The sequence below is a fragment of the Mobula hypostoma genome, chromosome 8 (assembly GCF_963921235.1).
Source record: "Mobula hypostoma chromosome 8, sMobHyp1.1, whole genome shotgun sequence".
In the NCBI taxonomy this organism is placed as follows: Eukaryota; Metazoa; Chordata; class Chondrichthyes; order Myliobatiformes; family Myliobatidae; genus Mobula; species Mobula hypostoma.
The window spans coordinates 50,359,959-50,378,200 of NC_086104.1; the positions used below are offsets into that span (position 1 = coordinate 50,359,959).

An 18,242-nucleotide genomic window follows, 5' to 3' on the forward strand; every position below is an offset into this window, starting at 1 on the left:
AAATTCACTGACATCTGCCCCCTGACACTCTTGAACTTCCAACAAACAGCTAGTGTCTTCCACAGTGACGGCTGATGCAAAGTGCCTTGTCTCCTATTACTACCTTTCCAGCATCATTTTCCAGTGATCCGATATCTACTGTCACCTCTCGTTTATTCTTAATATATCTGAAGAAACTTTTGGTATCTTCTTTAATATTATTTGCTAACTTATCTTTGTATCCTGTTGATGACTTTTTTAGTTGCCTTCTGTTAGTTTTTAGATGCTTTCAAATCCTCTAACTTCCCACTAATCTTTGCAATATTATATGCCCTCTCTTTGGCTTTTATGATAGCTTTGACTTCCATTGTATCATCCTACCTTTAGAATATTTCTTCTTTTTTGGGATGTATCTATCTTGAACCTTCCAGATTGCTCCCAGAAACTCCAGACATTGCTGCTCTGCCATCTTCCCTGCTAGTGTCCCTTTCCACTCAACTTTGGCCAGCTCCTCTCTCTTGCCTTTGTAGTTCCCTTTACTCCACTGTAATACACATACATCTGACTTGAGCTTCTCCCTCTCAATCTGCAGGGTGAATTCTATCACATTATGATCACTAAGAGTTCCTTTACTTTTCATTTCTAACTCTTTGCTCCACACACTACCCAGAATAGTTATTCCCCTTGTGGGCTCAAACATGAGCTGTTCCACAAAGCCATCTTGTAAGTATTCTTCAAATTCCCTCTTGAGATCCAGTACCAATTTGATTTTCCCAAACTACCTGCACATTGAAATATCCCATGATTATCATAACATTGCCCTTTTTCAAGAGTTTCAAAGGTACAATTTAATGTCAGAGAAGTGTATACAATATACATCCTGAAATGCTTTTTCTTCGCAACCATCCACAAAAACAGAAAAGTGTCCCAAGAATGAATGACATGCATTTGACATGCGTTTTCTATCTCCTGTTGTAATTTGTACATAAAACGTAGAAATCTACAGCACATTACAGGCCCTTCGGCCCACAATGTTGTACCAACCATGTAATCTCCTCTAGAAACTGCCTAGAATTTCCCTAGTGCATAGCCCTCCATTTTGCTAAGCTCCATGTACCTATCAAAAAGAGGCTGTTAAAAGACCCTATTGTATCCACTTCTACCACAGCCGCCGGCAGTGCATTCCACACACCCACCAGTCTCTGTGTGAAAAACCTACCCCTGACATTCCTTCAGTACCTATTACCAAGCACCTTAAACTATTCCCCCTCCTGTTAGCCATTTCAGCCCTGGGAAAAAGCCTCAGGCTATCCACATGACCAATGCCCCTCATCATCTAATACACCTCTATTAGGTCACCTCTCATCGTTCGATGCTCAAAGGAGAAAAGGTCAAGTACACTCAACCCATTCTCATAAGGAATGCCCTGCAAACCAGGCAACATTCTTGTAAATCTCCTCTGCACTGTCTCTATAGTATCCACATCCTTCCTGCAGTGAGGTGACCAGAACTGAACACGGCACTCCAAGTAAGGTCTGGCTGTAACATTACCTTATGGCTCTTGAACTTACCAACACACTATACACCTTCTTAACAACACTGTCAACCTGCACAGCAGCTTTGAGTGCCCTATTGACATGGAGCCTTAGAACTTTCAGATCCTCCACACTGCCAAGAGTCTTACCATTTATATTATATTCTGTCTTCAAATTGACCAACCAAAATGAACCACTTCACACTTAACTGGTTTAAACTCCATTTGCAACTTGTCAGCCCAGTTCTGCGTCCTATTGATATCCCACTGTAATCTCTGACAACTCTTCAGACTATCCACAACACCCCCAACTTTTGTGTCATCAGCAAACTTACTAGCCTACCCTTCTATTTCTTCATCCAGGTCATTTATAAGAATCACTAAGAGGAGGGGTCCCAGAACAGATCCCTGTGGAACACCACTGGTCAGCGACCTCCATGAAGAATACAAATAATCTACAACTACCCTCTGCCTTCTGTGGACAAGCCAATTCTGCATCCACAAAGCAAGATCTCCTTGGATCCCATGCCTCCTTACTTTCTGAAGAAGCCTGTGATGGGGAACCTTATCAAATGCCTTCCTGAAATCTATAAACTCCGCATCCATGCTCTACCTTCATCAATGTGTTTTGTGACATCCTTAAAGAATTCAGTCAGGCTCATAAGACATGACTTGCCCTTGACAAAGCTACACTGACTCTCCCTAATCAGATTATGCTCATAAATCCTGCCTCTAAGGATCTTCTCCAATGACTTGCCCACCACTGAAGTCAGACTCACTGGTCTATAATTTCCTGAGTTACCTCTACTCCCTTTCTTGAATAAGGGAACAACATTTGCAACCTTCCAATCCTTTGGTACTTCTTCCGTCCCTATTGATGATGCAAAGATCATCACCAGAGGCTCAGCAATCTCCTCCCTCGCTTTCCACAGTAGCCTGGGGTATATCTCATCCAGTCCTGGTGATTTATTTAACTAAATGTTTTTCAAAAACTCCAGCACATCCTCTTTCTTAATGTCTAAATACTCAAGTGTTTCAATCTGCTGTAAGGCATCCCACAATTACCAAGGTCTTTTTTCCTGGTGAATACTGAAGCAAAGTATTCATTACGTACCTCCACTACCTCCTCCAACTCCACACACACATTTCCACTATCGCACCTGTTTGGTCCTATCCTCACACGGCTCATCCTCTTGCTCTTCACATAACTGTAGAATGCCTTGGGGTTTTCCTTAATACTGCTCACCAAGGCTTTCTCATGGCTGCTTCTGGCTCTCTTAATTTCATTCTTATACTCCTTCGTAGCAACCTTGTAATTTTCTAGAGCTCTAAAAGTACCTAGTTTCTTGAACCTTTCCTCAGCTTTTCTTTTCTTCTTAACTAGATTTTCTACATCCTTTGTACACCATTATTCTTTAACCTTACCATTCTTTCCCTTCCTCAATGGAACATACCTATGCAGAACTCCATGCAAATGTTCCTTGAACATTTGCCACATTTCTGCCATGCATTTCCCTGAGAACATCTGCTCCCAGTTTATGCTCTCAAGTTCCTGCCTATTAGCATCATATTTCCCCCTACCCCGATTAAATGTTTTCCCAAATTGTCTGCTCCTATTCCTCTCCAGTGCTATGGCGAAGGAGATCGAGTTGTGGTCACTACCTTTAAAATGTTCTCCCACTGAGAGATCTGACACCTGACCAGGTTCACTTCCCAATACCAGATTAAGTACAGCCTCTCCTCTAGTTGGCTTATCTACATATTGTGTCAAGAAACCTTCCTGAACACACCTAACAAACTCCACCCCATCTAAACCCCTTGCGCTAAGGAGATGCCAATCAATATTAGCAAAGTTAATATCTCCCATTACAACCACCCTATTATTATTTCTCCATTCCAGAATCTGCCTCCCTATCTGCTTCTTGATAACCCTGTTACTATTGCGGGGGGGGGGGGGGTGGTCTATAAAAAAACACCCAGAAGAGTTATAGCCCCTTTCCTGTTTCTGACTCCACCCACACTGACTCAGCAGACCATCCCTCCATGACTTCCTCCTTTTCTGCAGCCGTGACACTATCACTAATTAGTAATGCCACACCCCCACCTCTTTTGCCTCCCTCCCTGTCCTTTTTGAAACATCTAAAGCCTGGCACATTCAGTAGCCATTCCTGCACCTGAGACATCTAAGTCTCTGTAATGGCCACAACATCAGAGTTCCATGTATTGATCCATGCTCTAAGTTCATCTGCCTTGTTTATGATACTCCTTGTATTAAAATAGATACATTTGAAACCGTCAGGCTGAGTGCATCTTTGCTCTAACATCTGCCTATCCTTCCTCACAAATACCCTACAAGCTGTCACTACTTGTGCGCCAACTGCCCCATCCTCTGCCCCTTCACTTCGATTCCCACCCTCTTCAAATCTAGTTTAAACCCTTCTCAATAGCGTTAGCAAACCTCCCCACCAGGATATTGGTACTCCTCGGATTCAAGTGCAACCCATCCTTTTTGTACACGTCATACCTGCCCCAGAAGAGGACCCAATGATCCAAAAATCTGAATCCCTGCTCCCTGTTCCAATCCTTCAGCCACACATTTATCCTCCACCTCTTTCTATTCCTATACTCACTGTCAACCGGCACAGGCAGCAATCCCGAGATTACTACCTTTCAGATCCTGCTTCTCAACCTCAGCTTCCTTCCTAACTCCCTGTATTCTGCTTTCAGGACCTCTACTCTTTTTCTACCACTGTCACTGGTACCAACCTTTGGCTGCTCACCCTCCCACTTCAGGATATTGTGGATGCGCTCAGAATATCCTTGTGGGCAAGTTTGCTAGAACTGTTCGGGAGAGTATAAAATAATTTGACAGGGGGATGGGAACCGGACTGATAGGGCTAAGGATGGGGCTGTTGGTTTACAAGCAGATGCTGTGTGTATTGAGAGTGCTAGCGAGGGCAGGCAGATAACAGAGCAAAATTGGTATCAATGGGATGAGTTACAATGTAAAAGGGGGGCAATTTGTAGTCTGTATATAACTCCCATCAGGGTCTTTTTACCCTAAACAGTTTCTAAACTCTATTCACAATGATTCTACACTTTCTGATCCTATGTTACCTCTTTCTAAGCATCTGCTTTCATTTTTTACCGATGGAGCCACCCCACCCCTCTGTCTACCTGCCTGTCCTTTCGATACAATGTTTATCCTTGGACGTTAAGCTCACAACTATAATTGTCTTTCAGCCATGACTCAGTGATGCCCCCAATATCATACCCGCCATTGTCATCCGTAACTGTGCTACAAGTTCATCTTCCTTATTCCGCATCCTGCGTGCATTCAAATATAATACCGTCAGTCCGGCATTTATCACGCTTTTCAATTTTGTCTCCCTTTTACATTGCAACTCATCCCATTGACCCCCATTTTTCCTTGTCATCTGTCTACCATCGCTAGCAGTCTCACTACAGCAGCATCTGTTTGTAAACCGACGGCCCCATCCTCAGCCCTATCACTCCGATTCCCATCCCCCTGCCAAATTATTTTATACCCTCCTGAACAGCTCTAGCAAACTTGCCCACAAGGATATTGGCCCCTCTTAAGTTCAGATGTAACCAGTCCCCCTTGTGCAGGCCATACCTTCCTCAGAAATAATTGCAATGATCTATAAATCTGAACCCCTGCCACTTGCACAATTTCCTCAGCCACACATCCACCTGTCAAATCACCCTACTCTTACCCTCTCTGGCATGTGACACAGCAGCAATCCAGAGATGACTACCCTGCTAGTCCTACTTTTCAGCTTTCTATCCAGCTCCCTAAAATTGCTCTTCAGGACTTCCTTGCCGGTCCTACCTATGTCATTAGTGCTAATATGTGCATGACAGATATATTACAAATAAGAAGAAATTTTCGAATGGAAGAAGGACACTAACATGGCTGACAAGTGAAGTCAGAGTCAAAGTAAAAGCACAAGAGAGGGCATACAAGGAAGCCAGAGCTAGTGGGAAGATAGAGGATTGGGAAGCTTTTAAAAACTTGCAGAAGGAAACTTGGAAGGTCATTAGGAAGAAAAAGATGATTTATGAAAGGAAGCTGGTGACTAATATCAAAGAAGATACTAAAAGCTTTTTTAAGTATATAAAGGGTAAAAGAGAGTTGAGGGTAGATATAGGACCAATAGAAAACAATGCTTTTTATGATGTATATCAATGATTTGGACTATGGGATTTATGGATTTGTGACTAAATTTGCTGACGATACAAAGATAGGTGGAGGAGCGGGTAGTGTTGAGGAAACAGAGAGCCTGCAGAGAGACTTAGATAGTTTAGGGGAATGGGCAAGGAAGTGGCAGATGAAATACCATGTTGGAAAGTGTATAGTCATGCACTTTGGTGGAAGAAATAAATGGGCAGACTATTATTTAGATGGGGAGAGAATTCAAAATACAGAGATGCAAAGGGAATTGGGAGTCCTTGTGCAGGATGCCCTAAAGGTTATCCTCCAGGTGGTGAAGAGGATGAATGCAATGCTGGCATTCATTTCTAGAGGTATAGAATATAAAAGCAGGGATGTGATGTTGAGGCTCTAAAAGGCACTCGTGAGACCACACTTGGAGTACTGTGTGCAGTTTTGGGCTCCTTATTTTAGAAAGGATATACTGACATTGAAGAGGGTTCAGAGAAGATTCACTAGAATGATTCCAGGAATGAAAGGGTTACCATATGAGGAATGTCTGGCAGCTCTTGGGCTGTATTCCCTGGAGTTCAGGAGAATGAGGGGGGATCTCATAGAAATATTCTGAATGTTAAAAGGCCTGAAAAGATTACATATGGCAAAGTTATTTCCCATGGTAGGGGATTCCAGGACAAGAGGGCATGACTTCAGGATTGAAGGATGTCCTTTTAGAACTGACATGCAGAGAAATTACTTTGGTCAGAGGGTGGTAAATCTGTGGAATTTGTTACCATGAGCGACTGTGGAGGCCAGGTTATTGGGTGCATTTAAGGCAGAGATATATGGGTTCTTGATTAACCAGGGCATCAAAAGGTATGGGGAGAAGGCAGGGGAGTGGGGAGACTGGAAGAATTGGATCAGTCCATGATTGAATGGCAGAGCAGACTCGATGGGCCAAATGGCCTTCTTCTGCTCCTATATCTTAAGGTCTTATGGACTTCTGGCTGCTCACTCTAGCCTTTTGGAATGCCACTGACCCAGTCCAGGACATCCCTGGCCCTGGCATCTGGGAGGCTACATACCATATGGGTGTCTCTATTGTGTCCACAGAATCTCAACTTTTTTCCTCCAACTATGGAATCATCTATCACAACTGAATTCCTTTCCCCCTCTCCCCCCTCCTTTCTGAGCAACAGTGCCTGACTCAGTGCCAGAGACCCAGTTGCTGCAGCTGCCCCCCCAGTAGGTCATCCCTCTCAACAGTACCCAAAATGGTATACATTTTTGAGGGTAATGGCTACAGGGGTACTCTGTACTGGCTGTCCATATCCCTTTCTTCTTCTGACAGTCACCCAGTTACCTGCCTCTGCAGTTTAGGGGTGACTACCTCCCTGTAGCTCCTACCTATTACTTCCTCAGTCTTTTGTATGAGCCAAAAGTTATTGAGCTGCAGCTCCAGTTCCTTAACACATTCTCCAAGGAGATGTAGCTTAGTGCATCTGGTGCAGATGTGGTTATTCAGGAAATTAGAATTCGCACATCCTCACAAAGAACACAACACAGCCTCTGGAGTCATTCTCATTGCACTAACTATGAACTAACAGATGAAGAATGAAGAACAACGAAGAAGAAGAATTAATTTACCAGATACTTACCTTGTCCAAGCCTGACTTCATCTAAGCCTGATGAACCAAAGCCAAAGCCACCCCACTCTAACACTGGCCCACTCCAACAATGACTGCTCAGCTTGCCCCGCCTTATTTTTATTCATCCTTGCGAATGAGACCTATTCACTGATGCAGTTCAAATTCTGAAGACTGCAGCAAAACTCTACTTTTTAAATTTTCAATCGTGGAGCTGTGTGAAGTAGATTTTTCTGCTTGTGCTCCTGTTCACTGATTGGCCGCAGTTCAAACTCCAAAACCTGTTGTGAAGTGCTGCTTTTTTAATCTTTAATTGCAGACCTGTATGAAGTCACCTCTTCTTCTTGCACTCCCATTCACTGACTGCCTGCAGTTCAAACTCTTTTTTCTTTTGATTCCGCTTATGAAACTTGAAGTGTTGAGCAATCAACAATGGTTTCAGTTTTAAATGTTCCTGTATTACATTCATAATATCAGCAAAACTCATTTTGGCTGGTTTGTTTGGAGAAGTTAAACTCCTAAGCAAACATCTATTACACTCAGCAAAACTAGCACTCGTTTCTCACCAGCTATTCCATTTGCTTTAAAATACTGCTCAGTTTGTTCAGTATACATGATCCAGTTATCTATTATGCATTTGAACATGCTTAAAATTCCAAGGTAGCCAGCTATTCCTGCTTTTTAAAAAATGTATTATTGTTTTCACCATGTAATCACTTCACGAACCCATGAATTTCATTCATTTTCTGCCTCTTTTTAAAAAAATTTGACCTGCTTTCTCTGCTTGCAAAGAAAAAAAAAGAGCATGCTGTGCTTCAACAGGTAGGTAGTCATCTTGGGTTCATTTTAAAACTTACTCATCGCCACTGTTATGTTTTGCGACTCCAGAAACTAATCAAAAGAAAAACACAAGAGCCAGCAGCAACATTTCTACTTACTTTTTGACTTTTGTGAGGCACTCAGTGATGTAATGATGTAGGTCATTCATGTACTTTTACATATAACCTGTAATGAATTATGTGAACAACAAAGAATGCTTAATCAAACAATGTATTTACAATTTTACTCAAGTAATACTGAAATACTAAATATGGAACAATATACTATTAAAAGAGATAGCTTCTACTGCTTCCTTGGGCAGAGAATTCCATAGATTCACTACACTCTGTGAAATGCAGTTTCTAGTCATCTTTGTCCTAATCAATTCCCTTGAATCTTGAGGGTATGTTTTAGTCTTACTTACCAATGGAAACAACTTTTAAAAAGTAGAACATAGAACAGTATGCATGGTACAGGCTCATCAGCCCATGACATTGCCCCTGTAATTTCCTCCAATCATCTAAAAATTATTTCCTCTCATATTATCCATAGCTGGCTGGTGGCGTAGTGGCATCAGTGCCGGACTTTGGAGCGAAGGCTCCCAAGTTCAAACCCAGCCTGCTCCCCTGGCACGCTTTCCATCCGTACTGGGTTAAGCGTCGAGCTAGCAACTCGACTTCATAAAAGAAATTGCCTGCTACAGAAACATCAACAGCAAAAAGTTGATGGCCTATGCTCTCTCGTGAGTTCAAAAGGCAATTTTGTATTTCCTTTCCATATTAGCCATTGCTGCTCTTGGTAAAATTCACTGGCTATCCACTCTGTCTATGCTCCTTATCACCTTATACACCTCTATCATGTTGCCTCTCATTCTCCTTTGCACCAAAAAAAAAGCCCTAGCTTTCGCAATCTTTCATGCTCTTTCATCCAGGCAGTATTCTGGTAAATCTCCTCTGCATCCTGTCTAAAGCTTCCCCATCTTTCCTCTTACAAGGTGACCAGTATTGACACAATACTTCAAGTGCAATTTAACCAGATTTTATAGAGCTGCAAAGTAATTCTACATCAATGATCTGGATGACAATGTGGTTAAACGGATCAGCAAATTTGTGACCGACTCCAAGATTGGGGGTGTAATGGACAGTAAAGAGGACTATCATTTCTTGCAAAGGGATCTACATCAACTGGAAAAATAGGCTGAAAAATATCAGATGGAATTTAATACAGACAAGTGCAAGTGAAATGTGAGAAGTTTAAGGGAAACATGAGGGGAAACATCTTCACTCAGAGGGCCGTGAGTGTGTGGACTGAGCTACCAGCACAACTGATGCATGTGAGCTGGATTTCAATGTTAAAGAGAAGTTTGGACGGGTACATAGATAGAACCGCTATGTTGGCCTATGCAGGCAGTTCAAGTGGTTTTGGCATGGACTAGATGGGCTGAAAGGCCTGTTTCTGTGCTGTACTTCTCTATGACTATGACTCTTGAACTCAATCCCCCTATTAATGAAGGCCAACACAGCATACTCTTTCTTAACCACCCGATGAACTTGCACAGCAACTTAGGGGGATTTGTGGATGTGGACCTGAAGATCCCTCTATTCCTCCACACTGCTAAGAATTCTTGCATAACCTTGTACTCTGCCTTCTAGTTTGATGACTTCACACTTCACTGGAATGAACACCATCTGCCACTTGCCAGCCTAGCTGTACATGCCCCAATAGAACACTTAACTATCTTATACACTATGCACAACACCTTCAACCTTTACGTCATCTGCAAACACACTAGCCAACCCTTCTACTTCCTCACCTAAGTCACTTATAAAGTTCACAAAGAGCAGGGATCCCAGAACAGACCCCTGTGGAACACCACTAGACATGCAACTCCAGGCAGAATACACCCTCCATCTATTAACACCCTCTGCCTTCCGTGAGCAAACCAATTCCAAATCCACACAGCCAGGTTTTCCTGGATCCCACGCCTCCTGACTTTCTCAATGAGCCATCCACGGGGAACCTTGTCAAATGCTTTACTAAAATCCATATACAGCATATCCACCACTCTACCTTCATCAATTTGTTTTGTCACTTCCTCAAAGAATTCAGATGAGGCCTGTGAGTCATGGTCTTCCTCTCATAAACCCATTGTGACTTCCCCTAGTCAGACTATGTTTCCAAATGCCCATAAATCCTGTCTCTACAAATCCTCTCCAGTAGTTTTCCCACCAATGATGCAAGACTCACTGGTCAATAATTCGCAGGATAATTCCTATTACTTCTCTTGAACAAATGAATAACATGTGCCTCCTTCCAATTTTCAAGTGTTTCTCCTGTGGCCAATGAGGACATAAAGATCACTACCAAATGGCGCAGCAATCTCTTTACTTCCTATAGTGACCTGGGATATGTCCCATTTGGCCCCGGGAACTTACCTATCCTACACACAAGAAATTCTGCAGATGAGGAAATCTAGTGCAACATACACACAATGCTGGAGGAACTCAGCAGGTCAGGTCGCATCCATGGAAGTGAACAAGTGGTCGACGTTTTGGGCCGAGACCCTTCTTCAAGACTGGAAAGGAAGGGGGAAGATGCCTGAATAAAAATGTAGGGGGAGGAGAAGGAGGATAGCTAGAAGGTGATAGGTGAAGCCAGGTGGGTGGGAAAAGGAAAGGGCTGGAGAGGAAGGAATCTGATAAGAGAGGAAAGTGAACCATAGGAGAAGGGGAAGGAGTAGGGGCACCAGAGGGAGCTAATAGACAGGTGAGAAGAGGTAAGAGGCCAGAGTGGGGAATAGAATAAGAGACGGGGATTTTTTTTTACTGGATATTCATGCCATCAGGTTGGAGGCTACCCAGATGGAATATAAAGAGTTGATCCTCTACCCTGAGGATGGTTTTATCATGGCACTAGAGGTGGTGATGGACCAATATATCAAAATGGGAGTGGGAATTGGAATTAAAATGTTTGGCCACCGTGAAGTTCTTCTATTGGCAGATGGAGCAGAGGTGCATGATGAAGTGGTCTCCCAATTTATGTTGGGTCTCACCAATGTATTGTTGGATGCATTGGGAGCATCATATACAATAAGCAAGTGCAGAAGAGCCCTGAATGGAGGTGAGTGGGCAGGTGTAGCACTTTGGCTGCTTGCAGGGACTTGCTGGGAGGGAGAGAAGTGGGGAGCGACTAATGGACTATCTTAATGTTTCTCAAAGGTTCTAGCACACCCTCTTTCTTAACCTCAACATGTTCCAGCACATTAGCTTGTTCTATGCTGACCACGTATTCATCAGGGTCTCTGTTACTGATAAATACTGAAATATGGCATTCATTAAGCTCCTCCCTTACTTCCTTCAATTCCTGGCACATAATTCCTCTTTTATCTCCAATTGGTCCTAACCTTATTCTAGTCATCCTCTTGGTCTTTACATATGTGTTGAATGCCTTGGGGTTTTCTTTAATTCTACTCGCCAAGGACTTCTCATGTCCACGTCTAGCTCTCCCAAATCCCTTCTTAAGACCCTTCCTGGCTACCTTAAATGTTTCAAGTGCCCTATCTGATCCTTGCTTCCTAAACCTTAAGTATGCTTCCTTCTTCTTCTTGACTAGATGTTCCACTTCTCTAGTCAAACATGGTTCCTTCACCTTACCAACCTTTCTCTTCTTCAATGGGACAAACCTATCCAGAACCCCATTTCTCTGAGAACATCTGTTCCCAATATATGCTCCAAAGTTCCTGCCTAACAGCATCGTTAATTTGCCCAAGGTTATGATGAAGGTCAGGGAATTGTGGTCACTGTCTCCAAAATGCTCACTCACTAAGAGATCTGTCACCTGACCAGAATCATTACCCCACCCCCACCCCTTGGCACTATGTATTGATCTGCTGTCTGTGCATGTGCTGTTGTCTACACGTGCATTGTTCTCTCTCTCTTTTGCTGCAATCTGAATACACCAGTTAAAGCCATCTCCTGCATGCATGCCTTCATTTAATTGATATGTAGTTGTGCGCAGACACAACAAATAGGCGATGAGTATGAAACTGAACGTCTGGAAATATCTGCACGGACAGTTATGGGATGAAACAGTGAGAGTTAAACAGCACAAGAAAACGAAGGACCTGTGAGTAACAGTAAAAGACACACTGAATTTAAAGTAAAAATAATGTGGCGATGGTTTCAGTTGAGAAAGTTGATAAATTTGACAGCACTAATGAAGGCAGGGAGTCATATATCGAGAGTGTTGAACTGTATTGTAACACAAACAATGTGGAGAAGCAAAAGAAAGCCCCATCAGTTCTTAGCTTAATGAGTGCAAGGACATATAGCCTCTTATGCAACCTAGTAACCACTGAAAAGCCAACAAGCAGGACCTTCGACAAAATTGTTACAATTTTACAAAATCGCTTGAGCCCGAAAGGGCTGGCAATAGCTGAGAGATTTAGATTTTACAAAAGAAACCAGTTAACAGGTGAAAGCATTTCTGAATACATTGCAGAACTGCGCAAACTTTCCCAGTACCCTAACTTTAGAGCTGGACTTTTTGATGCATTAAGGGATAGGCTTGAATATGGCATGCATTATCAAAGCACTCTAAAGAGGCTACTGTCCGAAAGAGACCTAACCTTAGAAAGGGCATTGAACATTGCCATATCATCAGAGACTGCAGCAAAGGATGCAGCAGAATTGCAGAAAAGGTTAGAATGTGAAATGCACAAAATGTCCCTGAGTGGTGCAAAAAGCCAAAGAGGTTATCGATGTGGCAAATCCTCTCATGATGCAAATGACTGTTTGCTCAAAGAAAAAGTCTGCAGAAAGTGTCACAGACAAGGTCACATAAAAATGTGTAAGGCAGACAAAAAACACAACAGAGTGAAAAGTCTCAAACAAAAAAACTAAGCAAATGCATAGTTAGCAAATGTAAAACAGAATCAGACAGCATAGAGTCTGACAAGGGTGAACGATCATGCCTAGAACTGCATAGTATAACTGAAGCAGATGACAAAATCATTCGGATCACAATAGATGTGTCTGATGTAAAACTGAAAATGGAGCTGGATACAGGGTCAGCTTTGTCCATAATTCCAGAGGCTGACTACAACAAACTGTTTTCCAAGATATCATTAGAGAAGACCTCAATGATGCTAAAGACTTACACAGGTGAAAAAGTACCTCCTAAAGGGAAACTGGAAGTAAATGTAATGTATGGAGGCCAAGCACAACGGTTAGAGCTTTATGTGTTGAAAAGCGGAGGGCCAGAACTTTTTGAACATGAATGGTTGAGAAAAATCCAACTAGACTGGCACTAAATCAAAGCTCTCAATGTGACATCAACAGGCAACGGCAGCCCAAATGGTAGCACTAACCAGAGGCTGTCACAGCTGATTAATGCTAATGAGAAGGTGTTTGCGAAGGAGATTGGTAAACCCAAAGGTATGAAGGCCGGAGTTGACCTGGATGAAACAGCGACACCAAGATTCCACAAAGCGCATCCAGTGTCTTGCGCACTACTTCCTAAAGTGGATGCTGAACTGCAGAGCTTGGAGGTGTCTGTAATTCTTTCCAAGGTTGAGTGGAACAATAGGACCACACCTACTGTCCCGGTGATCAGGAAAAGGAAGGCTGGTGCTATTCACATATGTGGGGATTTCAAGGTGAGCATCAGCCTTGTGCTGCCTCTGCCATGAATAGAAGACATTTTGCATCTTTGGCAGGTAGGAAGAGATTTTCAAAAGTTGACTAGTCACAAGCCTATCTGCAAATGGAGTTTTGAGAAGTCAAATGGGAAGTTCCTCACAATCAATACTCACAAGAGACTGTTCCAGTATAATTGTCTCATCTTTGGCGTTTCATCCACTACAGCAATTTGGCAAAGAGCAAGGGGCCAAGTGCTTCAAGATATCCTAGGAACACAATGTTACCTTGATGACATCATTGTGACTGGCACCTCTAGAGCCTTGGTAGAGTGCTTACCAGGCTGAGTGAGTATGGTCTGCGGGCAAAGAGAGAAATGTGAGTTTTTCAAGAATAAAAACTCATTTTGTGGACATACTATTGACAAACATGGCTTACATAAGTCACAAGCGAAGACTGAAGCAGCGCTACAGGCACCCAAACTGAAAAATGTGTCACAACTCAGGACATTCATCCCAAACATGGCTACAGTGCTGCACCCATTGAACACACTGTTACAGACAGGAGCAAAATGGGAATGGTCGGAAAGATGTGAAAGAGCATTCAAGGAAACAAAGAGAGTAATAACATCTGATGAACTGTTCATCCATTATGACCCATCTCCACCCATCATATGGCATTGGAGCCATTTTTCACACATTTATGAAAGATAGATCTGAACACCCAACTGTGTTTGCTTCAAGATCACTGACAAACATGAAATCAACTACATACAAATTGATTGGGAGGGGGAATAAAGAGTTTCCATCATTATCTCTACAGACAAAAGTTTATGTTAGCTACAGATCACCAGACCCTTGAGTCCATTTTCAATCCCAGGAAGGGAATCCCAGTGATGCCTGCTACCTGGTTACAACGTTGACACTATTTCTAGGAGCCTTATGACATAGAGTTCAAGGGCACCAAACAACACAGCAATGCTGATGGCTTGTCATGACTTCCACTGTTGGCAACTGAAGAAGAAAGTCTTCGTACTGTTACCCTGCAGGAGTGTTCCACACCGCATTGGTGGACCAGTTGCCGGTAACGAATTTGAAATACAAAGGGAAACAAGGAATGACCCAACATTGTCAAAAGTCCATGAAATCATCATGCAAGGATGGCCAGCTCATGGTAACCCTGTTTCCCGAGTTCTCAGTGAGATGAGACCACCCATTGGTATGTCAAAGGACACCCATGTGTGGATCTCGTGTTGTGGTTTCCTCTAAACTGTGCACCAGAGTGTTAGAAAATTGGTATGAAAGACACCTGGGTACTGTCAAGATGAAGAGTTTCGCTTGGAGCTGCATGTGGTAGCCAGGAATAGATAAACAGTTTGAAGACTTGGCTAAAAGCTGTTTGGGATGCCAAAAAGTTCAAAATGCACCCCACAGGCACCATTACACCCGTGGGAGTGACCATCATCACCATGGCAAAGAGTACATATTAACCTTGCTGGGCCATTCATGGACTCCATGTTTCTGATTGCTGTGGATGCTCATTCGAAGCAGCCGAAGGTTATACCAATGAAGGCAACCACCTCAAAGACTGTATCCCCTCTGAGGACTATCTTCAATAGAGAAGGCTTACCTGAACAAATTGTCAGTGCAACAAACTACAATGCGCATCAGAAGAATTCTGTTAAAGCTATGGACAAGGAGGACATTTCTCTACAGCACAGGTGGACAACTTCCTTTTTGAGTATCGGAACTCTGAACATGTGACGACAAATCAAACACCTGAAATGTTGTTCATGAGCAGGAAACTGAGATCTCTCATAGACCTCCTGAAAACAGACCTCCAGAGGGAAGTACAGAATAAATAGTTCAGCCATTTGCCAAGTGAAGCAGCAAGGAGCTTTGAGATTGGACAGGAAGTCCGAGTACGTGATTACTGAGAAGACAAATGGACACCCGGTAGGATGGCTACAAGAACTGGACCACTGATGTACGCAGTGGATGTTGGAGATCATGTGGACCAGATACTGGATACTCAACCAATGAACACACCTGAGTCAACTGCATCTACCAAGGTGGACATATTACAGTCACAAAACTTACTTCTTAGTGATGACCATGTCACTGACAGCAACGTGACACTGGAAACCGAGAACGTTATCTTAGACAAAACACCTAAAAACCTGATGTCACTCCACAGGTCCAGAGGTACAATGAGAACATTGTTGTTGACAAGACACCTGCCAAACCTGATGTCACTCCACAGGTCCAGAGGTGCTATCCTGAATGAAACAGAGTGCCTCCCAAAAGACTGAATCTTTAGACCTGTGAAGTTAGTTATGGACTGTTATTGTGAAAGCATGTTTATTTGGAATACGGGTTTATGAAAGGGAAATGGAACATTTTGTATTTATACAGTTTCTTTGTTGCATTTGATACGTGCCAGCAGCAATAGACCACAGACTCAGTTTTTAATGTTAAAAAGCTATATTTTCGGTATCTATCCAAATACGGACAATTAAACAAATTACTCCCCTAAACAAAAGTTAACAGTTCTATGCATTTTAGCTCACAAACTGTGGAGGCCTAGGAACAGTTCTTCCTAAGTCTTGCTCAAACAAAGTCCTATGGTAACAACCCAGAGGGTTCCAGAAACCCATGGGAACAGGTACAGGTGTCTGTGAGGGAGAGCTCATAAATCCAGCTTAAGATGACACAAGGTGACAGTCATAGAAGATTCCAGAAGTCGAGTAGTCGTCACTGAAATACCAGAGTCCATGCAGGGGTAATAAAGTGACGCCTAAGTTCCAATATCCCTGTAGGGATATTACAAAGTGACAGTCACGGAATATTCCTTAACACAAGTGGTCGCCATGTAACACACTCAAATCCATGTACAAATTAACAAAAAGTGGTTGCCACAGAATACTCTAGAAATCCAAGTATGGATCCTACAAAGTGACAGTCACATATCCAACATGCACTGTGTGCTGCTAATTATCACAATCTTCTGGACGTGGAGAAGTATTAGACTCGCCCACTGTTGTAGCGAAGTCTTCAACTAACTCCACCCAGCTCGCTCTCCTGCTGGTAGCTCGCAGTCCGCTGTCCCTTAACTGCTGAGTGTTCCAGCAACCTCTCCACATTTTGTTAATGACGTCATCCCCCCGCCTCGTCCAGGCGCCTAAAATGACGCTTACCGGGTAAAAAAAAACATTGACATGTAACACATTAATCTAAAAGAGAAGGATGTGTAATATATGGATCTATTTCTTTTAGAGCAATGCCCCCCCCCCCAGCATGAGGTATTGATCTGTTGTCTGTACATGTGCTATTGGCTACACATGCGCATAGTTCTCTCTCTCTCAGTCTCACTGCAATGTGAATACACCAGTTAAAGCCATCTCCCATGTGCATGCTTTTATTTAATCAATATGTAGTTGTGTACAGACAGCATATTTTAGTTATAGATTTACAAAATGGTTTTGGCTTGACCACATTTTACTTGGGATGCTCTCACCTGCCAAAAAGCGTCTGTGTGTGGGCGTGCACGAGTGTGCCATTCACCAGCGTCACTTCTGGTTCCGGGTGAACTGCAGGCATTGCACAATGGGAATTGAAGTTCTTTGTTATGTACATATATAATAACACAAAGGGAAGATATGCTTGGACTATATGGAAGACTAATTAGGCTGCAGCTGGAGTACCATGTGTACTTCTGATTACCATACTGAAAGAAGAATTGCACTCTCAGCTCCTTTTTGAATCTGAGTAGCCATCATTTCAAAACTCAGGAAGTCCTAGTCCCAACTTTATGATTGTGAAAATGTCTCTGCTGAGTTGGAACAGTTAACCTGGTTTCTCTGCATGGAGAACAATAATTCATGAACAACATCGTTCATTGGGAATCATATGTTAAAAATCTCCCACAGATTTGGCAGTCATTGAGAACAAACTACAAAAGCCCTGAATAATTCTCACAGCCAATTATCCTAAACTTTCTGATAAGAAGATCGATGCTTAATTTACTTAGCCTTTGCCTCAGTTGCCTTGAGTTAAATATCAAAATGAATCAGAAAGTATTTTGAAAAAAAAAAGACTGAACATCATAAAATTTTGTGATGAATTTTACTCTAATCTATCCAATGGAAAAGGCCAGGACTGATCTGCAAGGCATTGATATTTATTTCACTAATTTCAGTGTGAGATCACCAGACCCAGTTATGCAGGCCAGGTTATAATTTCCACCAAGAATGACTGAAAACTTTCTAGCTAGATTTTTTTCTTAAACTGCCCATTAGATTCTGTGCGGTCTTCTGTGTATTGTCAATAATGTTAGGGTATGAATCATAAACTTGTCTGTATTGGATTAAAAGGGGGAAGATAGCTGGAAATATGTATATACTGTAAGAATAAAAGCAGACTGGAATTGCATTCAGTGTCAATGCATATAACATTCTT

General features: G+C 42.5%; 1 long non-coding RNA gene across 1 annotated transcript in view; it reads right to left on the reverse strand.

Annotated features, from left to right (window-relative positions):
• Positions 1 to 18,242, reverse strand: part of LOC134350113 (uncharacterized) — an 85,848-nt gene that overhangs the window by 55,673 nt on the left and 11,933 nt on the right. The window contains exon 2 of the long non-coding RNA XR_010018817.1: positions 8,269 to 8,335. This is a non-coding gene — a long non-coding RNA (uncharacterized LOC134350113). The remainder of the gene's footprint in view (positions 1 to 8,268; positions 8,336 to 18,242) is intronic.